This window comes from Pinus tabuliformis, chromosome 5_1, assembly GCF_031772625.1.
Source record: "Pinus tabuliformis cultivar Carrire ecotype Pingquan chromosome 5_1, CPIR1, whole genome shotgun sequence".
NCBI classification, from domain to species: Eukaryota; Viridiplantae; Streptophyta; class Pinopsida; order Pinales; family Pinaceae; genus Pinus; species Pinus tabuliformis.
Genome location: NC_142305.1, coordinates 805,496,034 through 805,510,857, shown reverse-complemented (window position 1 = coordinate 805,510,857; position 14,824 = coordinate 805,496,034).

The window sequence follows — 14,824 nt, the reverse complement described above, 5'->3', positions numbered from 1 at the left end:
ACTAGGGACATCTGGGGCCTTCAGGGTGGTGACACGTGTCACTCATAAATGGGCCCTTTAAGTGCCCAAAATGTTGAATCTATCTGCCACATGTCCATGCTGACATCACCACCTAACGTCTCTCGAGCCAATCTATGTTTCCACCTATCCTCCTCAAGGAGAGAGAAAAGGTCCTTTGAGGCCTTGTTTTGTGACCAAATGCTTCATTAATTTGTTTTTGGGCTTACCAACCTTTTCATTATTTTTCCATTAGGTTAGCACTTTGTTGCTATGCCTTCTCTATTGTCCTATTCGGATAAACCTTTGAGATCTCCCTCCACAGGCTAAGCTAGTGTAGTGGGCCTCTTCCTGCTCCCTTTTCATTAGTTAGCTACCTCAGCTACACCACTAGCGTGTCCCAAAACTTACCTCTCAGCACTCAGTCATGTGCTTCTCCAAACAAACCTTCGGGGTGCACCCGTCAGGGTGTTACCACTAGGTGGGCTCCATACACTCGATCCCCATTAGGAAATGCATAGCTATCATGTCCCAACTCTTTCCTCTTGATCACTTTGAATTGGGCACCAAAACATTCCACCGAGGTGTATCCACAGGGATAAGTCTTCTGGATGGGCTCCACTTGTGGTCCAAACTACTGTTGCCACGTTTGTCAGGAGCTCTTGTTTAGAGGCTCCACTGGTCTTGGCATTGAGTTTGGAATTTAAGCCAACTTTGGTTATGTGCCAAAGGCTCCTCCACACTATTTAACTCTACTATGAAGTCCTTGGTGTAATAAAACCTTGACTACCTCTAACTTTTGATCTAGGAGGATTTTTCAAGAATTCCATATATCATTGTAAATCTCTTTCATATCTCTATTCATCTCGGTGGCTTAGACCTACACTTGAGATGATCTAGTGCTCCAAAAACTAGCTCCAAAGTTACTACACGGATTATGATATTTTCCCTTCTTGTGTGCCTAGAACATGCTCCTTGAGGTATTTCTTTGACACGTGTGCCTTCTTTTGCCACTTTCCATCACTTAACACTTTATTTGCATCACCTTGTTGCCATCAATGAAACCATATCTCAACAACTAGAAAATAATTATGTCCAAAAATTTCCAATGAAAATGGGATCTCTGTCACTTACAATAATCTTTTGGTTTCCACGTAGTTTTTGAATTATTTCCATAAATCCAGTAGAAACTATACTGGATTTAAAAGGATGAGATACTGCATAAAAGTGTGCATACTTGGTAAGTCTATCAACTACCACCATGATGACACTATTTCCTTCAAACTTGGGTAAACCTATGATAAAATCCATTGAGACCTCCTCCCAACACTGACTTGGAATAGCTAAGGTTGTAATAGACCCGGGGGCTTAATTGTCTCAACTTTATTTTTTTTGAAAACCAAAAATTTTTCCACAAACTTTTGAATATCAGATTTAAGACCATCCTCGAAATAATCCTTCTTGACCCTGTGGTAAGTTTTTTAAATTCCTGAGTGCCCTCCAAAGGGGGAGGTGTGAAATTCCAAAATAATCTTTTGTTTGAGTTGGGCATTCTTACAAATATATAAGTGATTTTTGTACCATAATGAATCATTTTTCCAGCTAAATGTATCAGATGTACTAGGATCTTATTGCAACCTTTGAATGAGTTTCCACACCTCGTCGTCATTCTTCCACTCATCCCTTGCTTCGGTTATCTAATCAGATTGGATAATAGAAATGGCACAAAGAACTGCTTCCACAACCTCATCCTTTCTTTACACTGCATCTACAATATCACATTTTTCTTCCATTTTCTGTAGATGATTTCAATGTCATAATCCAACATCATTGTGACCATTTTTGTTATTCTTCTAAAGATAATCTTTGTTCCAAAAATTATTTAAGACTATCATGATATGTTTTTACCTTGATGTGTCTTCCCATTTGGTAAGGTTTCCATTGCTTTAGTTCATGTCGTATTTCCAACATTTCCTTCTCATAAATAGGTTTATGTAAATACTTTCCTCGATTAGACGACTTTCAAAAGAAATGGATCTTCCTTCTCGCATTAAAATAACACCAATTCCATTTCCTTAGGCATCACATTCCACAATAAATGCTTTTGTGAAGTTTGCAATAGCTAAGTCCAGTGTTTGGCACATTGCCTCTTTAAGATGTTTAAAGGCCTTAGTTGCTTCTAGAGTCCAAGAAAATGCATCTTTCTTTAGTAATGTTGTTAAAGGTGCTTCAATTCTCCCATAATTCTTAACAAATTTGCAATAATACCTTAACAACCCGTGAAATATTCGAAGATGTTTTATGGTTGTGGGTATTTTCTATTCCTTAATGGATTTAATTTTTTTAGGGTCTACCTTAACACCCTTATGAGATACAATATGGCCCAAATATTCCACCTCCTGTACTCCAAAGAAACATCTGGAGGTTTTTTCATATAATTGTTTCTCCTCCAATAGTTTTATAACCATGTCAACATGTTGAACATGATCTTTCCAAGACGTGTTGTAGATTAGTATATAATCAAAAAATACTAACACAATTTTTCTAAAAAAGAGTTTTAAAATGGAATTCATAAAACATTAAAATGTGGAAGGTTTATTAGTAAGGCCAAAAAGCATGACCAAAATTTCATAATGACCCTCATGAGTTTTAAATATTTTTTTTGGAATGTCTTCAATCTTCATTCTAATTTGATGATATCCTTAATGAAGATTCGTCTTGGTGAAGTAAATTGCTCCACGTAATTCATCCAACAATTCATAAATGACAAGAATGGTAAATTTACCTTTAATAGTGAGCTTATTGATATCCCTATAATCTGGACACATATGCCATGATCCATCCTTCTTTTGCACGAATACTACTGGAGCAGACAAAGAACTTTGACTAGGTTTAATTATACCGGCCTCTAGCATTTCTGTAACCATAAGTTCAATTTCAATCTTTTGGGCATAGGGACATTTGTAAGGCCTGATGTTTGGAGGAACACTTCTTGGAAGCAAGTGAATAGCGTGATCATGATCACAAATAGGTGGGAGGCCTTTGGGAGTATCAAATACCTTGGAATGGTTTTCCAAGGATTTTTGCCAAGATCTGGAGAAATAGATGATTTCAATGTTTGAACCTTCAGTGAACATAATTGTGTAATTATGCCTCGTTGTTATTTCTTCAAAAAAAAATTCATGCCATTAGAGATGATTATCTTTCTTGGTTTTGCTTGGATACACATTAATTCAAATTCCTTTCCTTCCCTAAAAAATTTCAAGAAAAGTTCTTGAAAATTAAAAGTAATCCTCCCCACATATTGTAACCATTGGACTCCTAGTACAACATGACGACCACCCATTGGAATGGAAAGAATTGGACTATTCAATACATATCCCCCCATGGTTAGCTTGATATTATTGAACTATCCAGAGCAATTTATAGTTCCTCCATTTTCAACCATCACTTGACACTCTAGTGTTGGATATAGGAAGCAATTCAATTCCTTGGCTAGCTTACAATTGATAAAATTATGGGTACTACCCAAGTCAATCAACAATATTATATTTTTCTTCTTGATATATCCTTTTATCTTGAGACTTTGAGGAGTGGTAATTCCTTCCAATTCATTACAATATATGGTTAGATTTATTTCTTCTTTCTCTAGGATTGGTTCCTAGTGTATATCCTCCTCTTTTGATGTTTCTTGTTCCTTTACTTCCTCGTTGTCACAATCTATGTAGAATAATTTATTCTCAACACACTTATGACCTTTAGTGTATTTTCTATCACAACTGTAACAAAGCACTTTTTCTCTTTTTTCCTCCAATTGTTGTGGTGTCAACCTAGTAGGTTGTGGAAGGCTAGGAGCAGCAACACTTCCATCTTTATAGTTGTTGTTGGCATTATGGTACATGTGTTTTCCTTGATGGAAACCCACATATAGGTTAGTTCATAAATGATAAAGGGAAAATCACATTATAACAGGCCAATTCAGGGGTAACAGAGTAATGGTACAGAAGAACAGGATGATGGGACAAAGGATTACAGATCAAAATCAAGAAATTGAGGAAAGAGAATGTTTTCAGTTGTATACGTTGTTTCACCTAGTCCAAGTAGCATATACAAGCAGTTACACAGAATTAAAGGAGTGTATACATATGCACATAGTTTCATAGAAGGAAAAGAATGTATGGGATGGAAAATTAAGGTTAAAGAATACCAAGGGTCCATACCATGGTATTAGCCCACAATATTGAGTGGAATAACAGTTACTTGATCCTGTCTAAGAATACCACAGGTTCTAAGTGTTGTTTTGGTGCATGGTATTGATAAAGGCTCTAAGTATATAAGGAGGAGAAGATCAAAGGGTTAAATGTGCAAGAAAAAGGGTTTTTCTTGAATACTTCTATCTGAAGTATGTTTTGTGTTGTAAGGGTTATGGTTATGATATATATCTAAAACATCTTGTGCACCCTTGGATACAATGTTGGATCAAGATCACGTGACCTGAAATGACTTATCATTGTATGATCTGATAATGGATATGCTAGATCTAAGTGCTAACGCGTGTCTTATCATTTAAATGTTAAGATCTGGGTATATTTGAAGTCTTGAAAAGCTGCAAAGTTATAAGTCATTGTTTTCAGATCTATACGTAGGTTCTCCTCGGTGAAGGCGCGTATACACGCGGGTTCAGCACTTCCAAGTAGCGTATGTAGAGGAAGGGCTTGTTTTTCAGAAATTATTGATCTGTATGATCAGTGATGTTGTATTACTGATGTTTGTCAATGATGTCTTCATTAGATCTTAAGTTAAACTGATTGTTTAAGGAGATCGAGTCTGGCTGAATGATTGATTGAGTAAGATGGGTGATATTTGCTTCTATCTATTTAGAACTCTGTAATATGACAATAGATTCTCAGAATATCTTTGGGTAGTACAATTTTGGTTCAAAAGTTTTATGATTTAGTATGTTTAGAGGTATATGTGGGTTGAGTTACAGAAAGTGGTGTATACACATAGGTTGGCCTCATTGAAGTAGCATATACCTTTTGACATATGATTTTTGAGGTTGAAGTTGATTTTGGTTATTGATGTAGTGTTCTAGGTTCAGCTCTGTGTTCTGGTGACAGTGATTTGACTGTTCAGATTGATTGATTATGCTTTTCTTCAGAGTTTATGGGTTTCAGTGATTGGTTGATGCAGTTGTATTTGATGTTTGTATTATAGTTGTGGTGATTAATTTTGAGCTTCAATGTTACTGATGGGTCCAGTATGAAAATTTGATGAAACATGGCCTACATATTGTGTTGTACCAAGAGTATCCAGTCTGAAAATTTATGAAACGTCGTCCCTGGAGGAAGAGTGAAGGTGGTAGCCTTCTATAGGTCGGCACCTATGTATTGGTAAGCATATTAGCCAGTACAAGAGCTAGGGGGTTGGAGCTCCCTTTCAATAGAAGCTAGAAAATAAGTGAAGTTTGTAGCCTTCAGCAGGTAGATTCTTGTGTACTAGAAAAATTCTGCACCAATACAAAACTTGTAAACACTTTTTATAATAAGAAGATTGAAGAGTGAGACGATAGAAGTGTTGGTATGTGTGATGCTTATGTGTGTTTATTTATTCTATTCTTACTGCATCTATCTACTGCTTCGTAAATGCATTACACTCTAATTTAAGTTCAACAGACAATGAATTTGTTGTTTTACAAGTTTATTATCTATATGCTGGTTTCATTCATTATAGTTGTGGACATACGCTATTTGGTTTCTGTAAAATCACATATATAGTTTGAAAAAGAAAAATTATTATAGTGAAAGTTTAAAACATTGATTCCCACCCCCCCAGTATTTTTCTCAACAATTGGTATCAGAGAAGGTCCTTCAGAAGAAGATTTATCGCTTGAAGGAAGATCTCTCAAGATGAGAAATCACAAAGGAATGGGATCTATCATACCACCAATTTTCAATGGAAATAACTTAGCATATTGGTAGATAAGAGCAAGAGCCTATATTCATTCACTTGGAGTTGATGTTTGGGAAATTTTGGAAGGAGGATACCAATATCTAATAGCAACCCCCATAGATCCAGTAGAAAAGAAGTCATATGAAACCAATGTCAAAACCATCAATGCATTATTAGGAAGTCTATCAGAATCAGAATTCGTTAAAGTCATGTAGCTCAACACAGCCAAAGAAATATGGGACAAAATCATTTAGAGCTACGAAGGAGACTCCCAGGTAAAATGTGCTAATCTCCAAACTCTCCAAATTCAATATGAAATTCTCAAGATGCATAGTGATGAAACTATTGCTAGTTAATTTTTATGTGTAGATGAGATTGTAAATCATATGAAGAATCTCGGTGAAGAAATAAAAGAGGCTACTATAGTAGAGAAAATTTTAAGATCTCTATCTTCTAAATTTGAGTCAAAAGTATCTGCCATTGAAGAGAAGAATGATCTACAATTTGTTACTGTTGTTCAAATTCATGGAATTTTAAATGCCATTGAAATGAGGAAAGGAGGTCCATCAAAAATCACAGAAGCCACTTGTAAAGCCTCTGCAAAGGGAAAAGAAAAGGACGATCTCAAGGAATCAGGATATATATCAGAAAAAGATGAGGTAAAATTTGTGAAGAAACTTCAACTGGGTACAGGAATATTGAGAGGTAAGCTTCTCTTCAAACGTTTTTCTTGTGATAGAGTTGGTCATTATGCTGCTAAATGTCCTCATAAAGATAATCATGACAAAGGAAATTATTCTACAAAAGGTAATAGGAAACAATTTATTAATAAAAGAAGTTATTATACTCATGAAGATAGTGATGGCATGTCTAATAGTGATGAAGAAGAATCTGAGCAAGATATTAAACTACTCATGGCTTATGAAAATGATAATTTCATGGATGCCTTAGAAGAAGAAGATTTTTCTTGAAGAAATCACTCAACTCAAAATCTTCTTAGAAGAAAAGAATATAGTCATAGACACTTTGACAAATCAACTCACGGAAAGGGAAAAGCACAATGAAAAATTAGAGTGCGAAGTAGTGGGTCTAAGTAAGGAACTTGAGAAGACAACATATTTGAATCTTAGATTAGATAAAGGATCAGAAACCTTAGATGAAATCAGCAAGGTTCAACATTCTCCTCTTATAAAGACTAGTCTTGGATACACTAGAGAAACATCCCAACCAGAAAAATCTCCAGCTATCACCAGAAACTATCTTAATGCAACAAAAACCAATCAACAATGCGTCAATCCTCAGCAAAGGCCTAAAGGTACTCCCCAGGTAAATCATGCTCATTTTACTCCAAGGGTAAAAATCAATAGAAGAACTAACCAAAAGGTGAACAACACCGAAATATTTTATGATCACATAAATTTCTTCTTAATGGACAATGCTTTTCATGCCATAACTTTGGTCATGAAGAATCTGAATGCAAGAGAAAATTTCGACCAACATATCAAAAGGAGCAAACATCATCAAACTCCAAGGCATGGAAAAAGAAGGAATTACAGGCAGAAAGATGTGGCATAGCACTGTTTGCATAAGGACAAGAAAATCAATGGTACATTGATAACAGATGCTCAAGACACATGATAGGTGATAAAGATAAACTCATTTCATATAATTCTTTAGAAAAGGAAAAGAATGTCTCTTTTGGAAATGATACACCAGTTTTCGTTAAGGGTAAAGGTTTTGTTTATCTAAAAGAAAAGGTTAAAGTTGGAAATGTTATGTATGTTGATCGTTTAAAGCATAACTTATTGAGTGTTAGTCAAATGTGCGATTAAGGAAATGAATTTGTGTTTCGATCAAAAGAATGTGTGGTTCATGAGCTTGACACAAGAAAGATCATAATCAAAGGTACAAGGACTCCAAGCAATCTATAGATACTAAAAGGAGGTCAAGAACAATTTTATCTAAGAAAAACAAAAGAGAACTGGTTATGGCACAAAATATTGGGGCATCTAAGCTTTTCTCAAATAAGAAAATCGTGCAGGCTCAAGGTTGTTCGTGATATTCCAGATATCATCGTCCCAGAAAATACCATCTGCAAACCATGTCAATTTGGTAAGGAAACCAGAGTTCAATTCAATGCCAAAGAAGGATCAGAAAGTAAGCCTCTTGAACTCATTCATACTAATTTGTGTGGACCAACAAGGAAAAAGTCACCTCGTGTAGAAGAATACTACATTTTATTCGTTGATGATTTTTCTAGAATGTGTTGTATTGGTTTATTAAAACATAAAGATGAAGCATTTCAAAAGTTTAATGTCTTCAAAGCTTTAGTTGAAAATGAATTAGATCTAAAAATCAAATATCTCAGATCTGATCGGGGAGGAGAATTCATATCAGATGAATTTTTTGAATTTTGTGAACAACATAGAATAAAGAGATAGTTCTTTGTTGCCATAACTCCTCAACAAAATGGAGTAGTGGAAAGAATGAATAGAACAGTTCAACAAATGCCTCAATCTATGCTTGATGAGTCTGGAACTTCTAACACCTTCTAGGGTGAGGTTTCACATACTACATTAAATATTCTCAACAAAGCTCATGTACGTGTAAATAGTGATCAAACTCCATATGAACTTTGGTATGGTAAGCCTCCCACTGTAAAACACTTCAAAGTTTTTGGAAGCAAATGTTTCATCAAAAAGACTGATGAAAAATAGGTAATTTTGAACCCAGAGCAGATGAAGGAATATTTCTTGGTTATTCATCTAGAAGTAAAGGATACAAATGTTATAATAAGAGACTTCGAAAAATTGTTGAATGCATTGATGTTGTAACCGATGATGCATGCAGAAATCTGAAACAGGTGACATCAGAAAAACAAGATGATAATAATGAAGATAGTAAATGATTTCCTATATCAAATCGAAATTATATAGAGGAAGAAACCAATGAAGCATCAGAAGAAGATACATCTGACAGGGAAAAACTCCATCCAGGTATGTTCAAAATAATCATCCAGAATCTCAAATTCTAGGAGAAAAAGGGTCTGGAGTACAAACAAGAAGAACTCTTGTAGGATATTCTATTTATCTAGCCTTATTATCCTCCATAGAACCACAAAATGTAAATGAAGCTAGTAGAGATGAATGTTGGGTTAAGGCCATGGATGAAGAACTTGACCAAATTGAAAAAAATGATACTTGGGAATTAGTTCCTAGACCTCATGATAAAAATGTTATAGGAACAAAATGGATATTCAAGAATAAATTGAATGAAAATGGAGAGGTTATTAGGAATAAAGCAAGGCTTGTTTTTAAAGGGTATGCAAAACAAGAACGTATATACTTTCAAGAAAATTTTGCACCTGTAGCTAGACTTGAAGGCATAAGAATGTTTCTTTCTCTTTCAAGTTTTTGAAAATTCAAAGTTTATCAAATGGATGTAAAATCTGCATTTCTTAATGGAGATTTAGAAGAACAAGTATACATTGAACAACCAGAAGGATTCATTTTGGGAAAAGATGCACAGCTTGTATCCAAACTCAAAAAGGCTTTATATTGAATGAAACAAGCTCTGAGGGCATGGTATTATCATCTTGACAAATGTCTTCAACAAAAAGGCTTCAAAAAAGGATCTGCAGACAACGACTTATATACAATAATTGAGAATGATAAACTGCTAATTATTGTTGTTTATGTTGATGATATCATCTTTGGCAGTAATTAAGAATCTATGAGTCAAAAAACTTCTTCTGTTATGCACCAATAATTTGAAATGTCTTTACTTGGAGAACTAACCTATTTTCTTGGTCTATAAGTGCAACAAACAAAAGAGGGCATCTTTCTCTCACAAACTAAATATCTCAAGTAGATTCTCAAGAAGTACGGAATAGAAGACTCCAAACCAGTATGTACTCCAATGGTGACAGGATGTAGTCTCAGTTCTAATGATGATTCTCCTACAATGAATCAACCAAAGTACAGATCTATGATTGGAATTCTACTCTATCTAACAAGTACTAGACCAGATATCATGCATGCAGTAGGAATTGTTGGAAGATTCCAAGCCAATCCAAAGGAATCACATCTTCAGGTAGTAAAAAGAATATTCAAATATCTCCAAGGAACTCAAGACTTTGGTCTATGGTATCCTAAAGATACAAATCTCGCTCTTCATGCATATAAAGATGCAGATTGGGCCAGAAATGTTGATGACCGAAAAAGCACTAGTGGAGGTACATTTTATATGGGATCATAATTAGCATCTTGGTTTAGCAAGTAACAAAGTTCGATTGCCTTATCTACAACAGAAGTAGAATATGTGGTTGTTGCATCTTGCTTCACACAACTTCTCTGGATGATGAAAACAATACAAGATATTCAAATTAAATTTTCTCCACCCATATCCATCCTATGTGATAATACAAGTGCTATTAGTATTTCGAAAAATCCTGTTATGCACTCCAAGACCAAGCACATACCTATTAGTTATCACTTTCTACAAGAACAAGTGCTTGAACAAAAGGTTAAATTAGAGTATGTTCCTTCCAATGATTAGGTTGTTGATATATTTACCGAACCTCTTCCCAGAGAAGCATTTGAATCTCAGAAAAAAATTGGGAGTTTTTTCTGCCTCATCCTATTGTTAAAACTAGTTTTTTCAGATTCATAGGATTGTTATCTATACACGGATTTCATGAAGCGAAGTCGCATATATACGTGAGTTTCTGTGCCAACAGTAGTGTACATGTTTTTCTAATAGAAAAAAGGGGGTCCGGCTCAAAATCAATTTTTGACATGGATGTTCAGTCTGATGTGACAGTCTGCTGATATGCTTTTCTCATTGATGTTTATTTAATTGATGAAGATGCCTTGATGAATGAATTGTTGACAATGCACAGGTAGCACAGGTTCAGGGGGAGCATTAGCCTTCAAAATATTGTCAGCATCATGGTTGATGAATTCAGCTATGTCATTTGATGAAAAGGTTATGTAAAGACCTATGGTGTAATAATATGTCTCTTTCTGTCATAGTCTATTATGAATGAGTCCTTTTGGACATATGATGTAATTTGTACCCCCACTATGCATGGGAAGGATGATGTAATAATTACAATTTTCAGTCATGTATGAAAATTTAATGTATCCCCACTTGGCTAGGTGATTGATGTATGTATGAGTCATTGGTGATAGAAAGGTCATACGCACATAGTTGAGTTGTAGAGGCATGTTATTCTTTTGAAAAATATTTATGCAGACTCTGCATATGCTCAGGGGGAGCACGGGGAGTATAGTGCATCTCTGCATGTACTAAGGGGGAGAATATCTTGGTCAGCAGTTTGCCCTTGATGTCAAAGGGGGAGAGTATCTTGGTGTATCTTGATATATCTAACAGGTTCTACAACTTGTAGTGATCAACACGTTGCTTGATATATCTAACAGGGTCTACAGCTTGTAGTGATCCACACCAATATGGTTGCCATCAAGTCCAAAGGGGGAGATTGTTGGCATTATGGTACATGTGTTTTCCTTTATGGCAACTCACATACAAGTCAATTTAGAAATGATAAAGGGAAACTCACATTATAACAGGTCAATCCAGAGGTAACAGAGTAATGGTATAGAAGAACAGGATGATGGGACAAAGGATTACAGATCAGAATCAAAAAATTGAGGAAAGAGAATGTTTTCGGTTGTATATGTTGTTTCACCTAGTCCAAGTAGCATATACAAGTGGGTACATAGAATTAAAGGAGCGTATACATATGCACACAGTTTCACAGAAGGAAAAGCATGTATGGGATGGAAAATTAAGGTTAAAGAATATCAAGGGTCCATACCATGGTATTAGCCCACAATATTGAGTGGAATAATGGTTACTTGATCCCATCTAAGAATACCATAGGTTCTAAGTGTTGTTTTGGTGCATGGTATTGACAAAGGCTCTAAGTATATAAGGAGGAGAAGATCAAAGGGCTAAGTGTGCAAGAAAAAGTTTTTTTCATGAATATTTCTATCTGAAGCATATTTGTGTTGTAAGTGTAAGGGTTATGGTTATGATATAGATCTGAAACATCTTGTGCACCCTTGGATACAATGTTGGATCAAGATCATGTGACCTAAAATGACTTATCATTGCATGATTTGATAATGGATAGGCTAGATCTAAGTGGTAACACATGTCTTATAATTTAAATGTTATGATATGGGTATATCTGAAGTCTTGAAATGCTAAAAAGTTATAAGTCATTGTTTGTAGATCTATACACAGGTTCTCCTCGGTGAAGGCGGGTATACATGAAGGTTCGGCACTTCCAAGTAGTGTATGTAGAGGAAGGGCTTGTTGTTGAGATATGATTGATCTGTCTGATCAGTGTTGTTGTATTATTATTGTTTTTCAATGATATCTTCATTAGATTTGAAGTAAAATTGGTTGTTTAGGGAGATTGAGTCTGACTGAATGATTGATTGAGTAAGATGGGTGATCTTTGCTTCTATCTGTTTGGAACTATGTAATATGACAGTAGATTTTCATAATATCTTTGGATAGTACGGTTTTGGTTCAAAATCTTTATGATTCAGTATCTTTAGAGGTATACGCAGGTGGGGTTACAGAAAGTAGCGTATACACGCAGGTTGGCCTCATTGAAGTAGCGTATACATTCTGACATATGATTTTTGAGGTTGCAGTTGATTCTGGTTATTGATGCAGTGTTCTGGGTTCATCTCTGTGTTCTGGTGATAGTGATCTAACTGTTCAAATTGATTGATTTTGCTTTGCTTCAGAGTTAATGGGTTTCAGTGATTAGTTGATGCAGTTTTATTTGATGGTTGTATTATAGTTGTGGTGATTGATTTTGAGCTTCAATGTTATTGATGGGTCCAGTATGAAAATTTGATGAAATGTGGCCTGGATATTGTGTTGATGTGTACCAGGATCATCTAGTATGAAAATTTATGAAATGTGGTCCCTGGAGGAAGAGTGGAGGCGGTAACCTTCTGTAGGTAAGTGCCTACATATTGGTAAATGTATCAGCTAGTACAAGAGCTAAGGGGTTGGAGCTCCCTTTCAGTAGAAGCTGGAAAATGAGTGAAGGTTGTAACCTTTACCAGGTAGATGTGTGCATACTAGAAAACGTCTGCATTATTACAAAACTGAGATGACAGCAGTAGTGGCTTTTTCCCACATTGGGTTTCCACCTGAAAAATCCTGGTGTTCATGTGTGTTGCTTATGTGTGTTTATTTATTCTATTCTTAATGCATCTATCTACTGCTTAGTAAATTCATTACACTCTGATTTAAGTTCAATAAAAATGAATTATATGTTTTACAAGTTTATTATCTATACGCTGGTTTCATTCATTATAGTCGCAAACATATGTTGTTTGGTTTTTGTAAAATTGCCTATACAATGTGAAAAAGAAAAATTATTATTGTGAAAGTTTAAAATACTGATTCACCCCCCCCCTCTCCCCCTCTCAGTATTTTTCTAATTAGTTGTGAGTGGTATAAATCCTTCTTGTCATAATTCTTGTTTCAACTTTTCTTGCCATCTTGAATGCCTTCTCCAATGAATCAGGTTCCCAAAGGGGAACCTCATGTTGGATGTTATCCTTTAAATTCCCTACGAAGATAGCCATCATATGCTCCTCTGGAATATCAGTTACCCTGATATTCAATTTTTGAAAGTCCTCATTGTGCTACGCCATTGAACCCTTTTATTTGAGATTTATCAATTGATTAAAGAATGTGTTTCTCTTTGTATCCTCATAATGTGTTATCATTTCCCCCGTAAAAATTGAACAAGTGACAAGTGGTTTATGAGAACAAAGCCATAGATACCATACAAACTAATTGGGTTCTAAATACAAAGATGCAATGCATACCTTTTTTGTTTGTTTCACATCATGGAGATCAAAATATTTGCTCCATTTGTAGCATCCATATTACCGAATCCTTTCCATCAAACTTCATCATATCAATCTTTGTAATGTGGTGGTTCTTAAACCCAAAATTGTAATCTTTAAAATCATAATTCATATTCCTTTTGTCATCATCATGATTTTCATGGATTTCCTTGTCACCACTGGGAAGCTTTTCTTCTAGCAACTTTGCCAAACCTTCCTTCAACCATTCTATCTTGAAATTAATCATTGCCTCCATGTATGCTTTTAAACCATCATTCAAAACTTCCATGTCCCTTTTTATACCATCTATCTTAACATTAATCATGGCTTCCAATTCATTTTTTGTTACTTTTTGCGAGAGAGAAATTTGTTGCACTTGGTCTCGTAATTTTGATATATCATGCTGCATTTCTTCCTCTTCTTCATGTGTCATAATAGAGATTTTTGGATGCTTACTAGGTGTATCCGTTTTTATTTTAAGGAATTATGGAATCAAAAAATGATGTCTATGCTTCACTATGCCCTTTGAATCACTTCAAACTAATTTTTCAAACAAAAGTTATGCAAGATTTTTTTTAAAGTACACACCTTTTTCTTGCTTTTAGGAGCTCAAGCTTGAAACTATTGTATCTCTATAATTTTGGCTCTTCAAGGCCTAAAATTTCGTCCTTTTGTATCCCTTTGAATATTCTTTCCAACGCCACAAGTCAGAGTAAGGTTAGATTCTTCAACATAAAGTTATGCCCAATTTCCCATGATAACTTGATTATGGACAAGTTCAATAGAGCTAATTTGTATGGAATGCCACATGTTGTTGTTTCAACCTTTGACCCTGAAAATGATACCCAACAAACTAAAATACGTGAATTTTCAATTACCTTTTACCAAATTAAAATATGATTCATGTAGAGAAAGTTATGACTATTTTCCCTAGGTCACCTATTTGAGACTAAATTCGGGAGCATTCA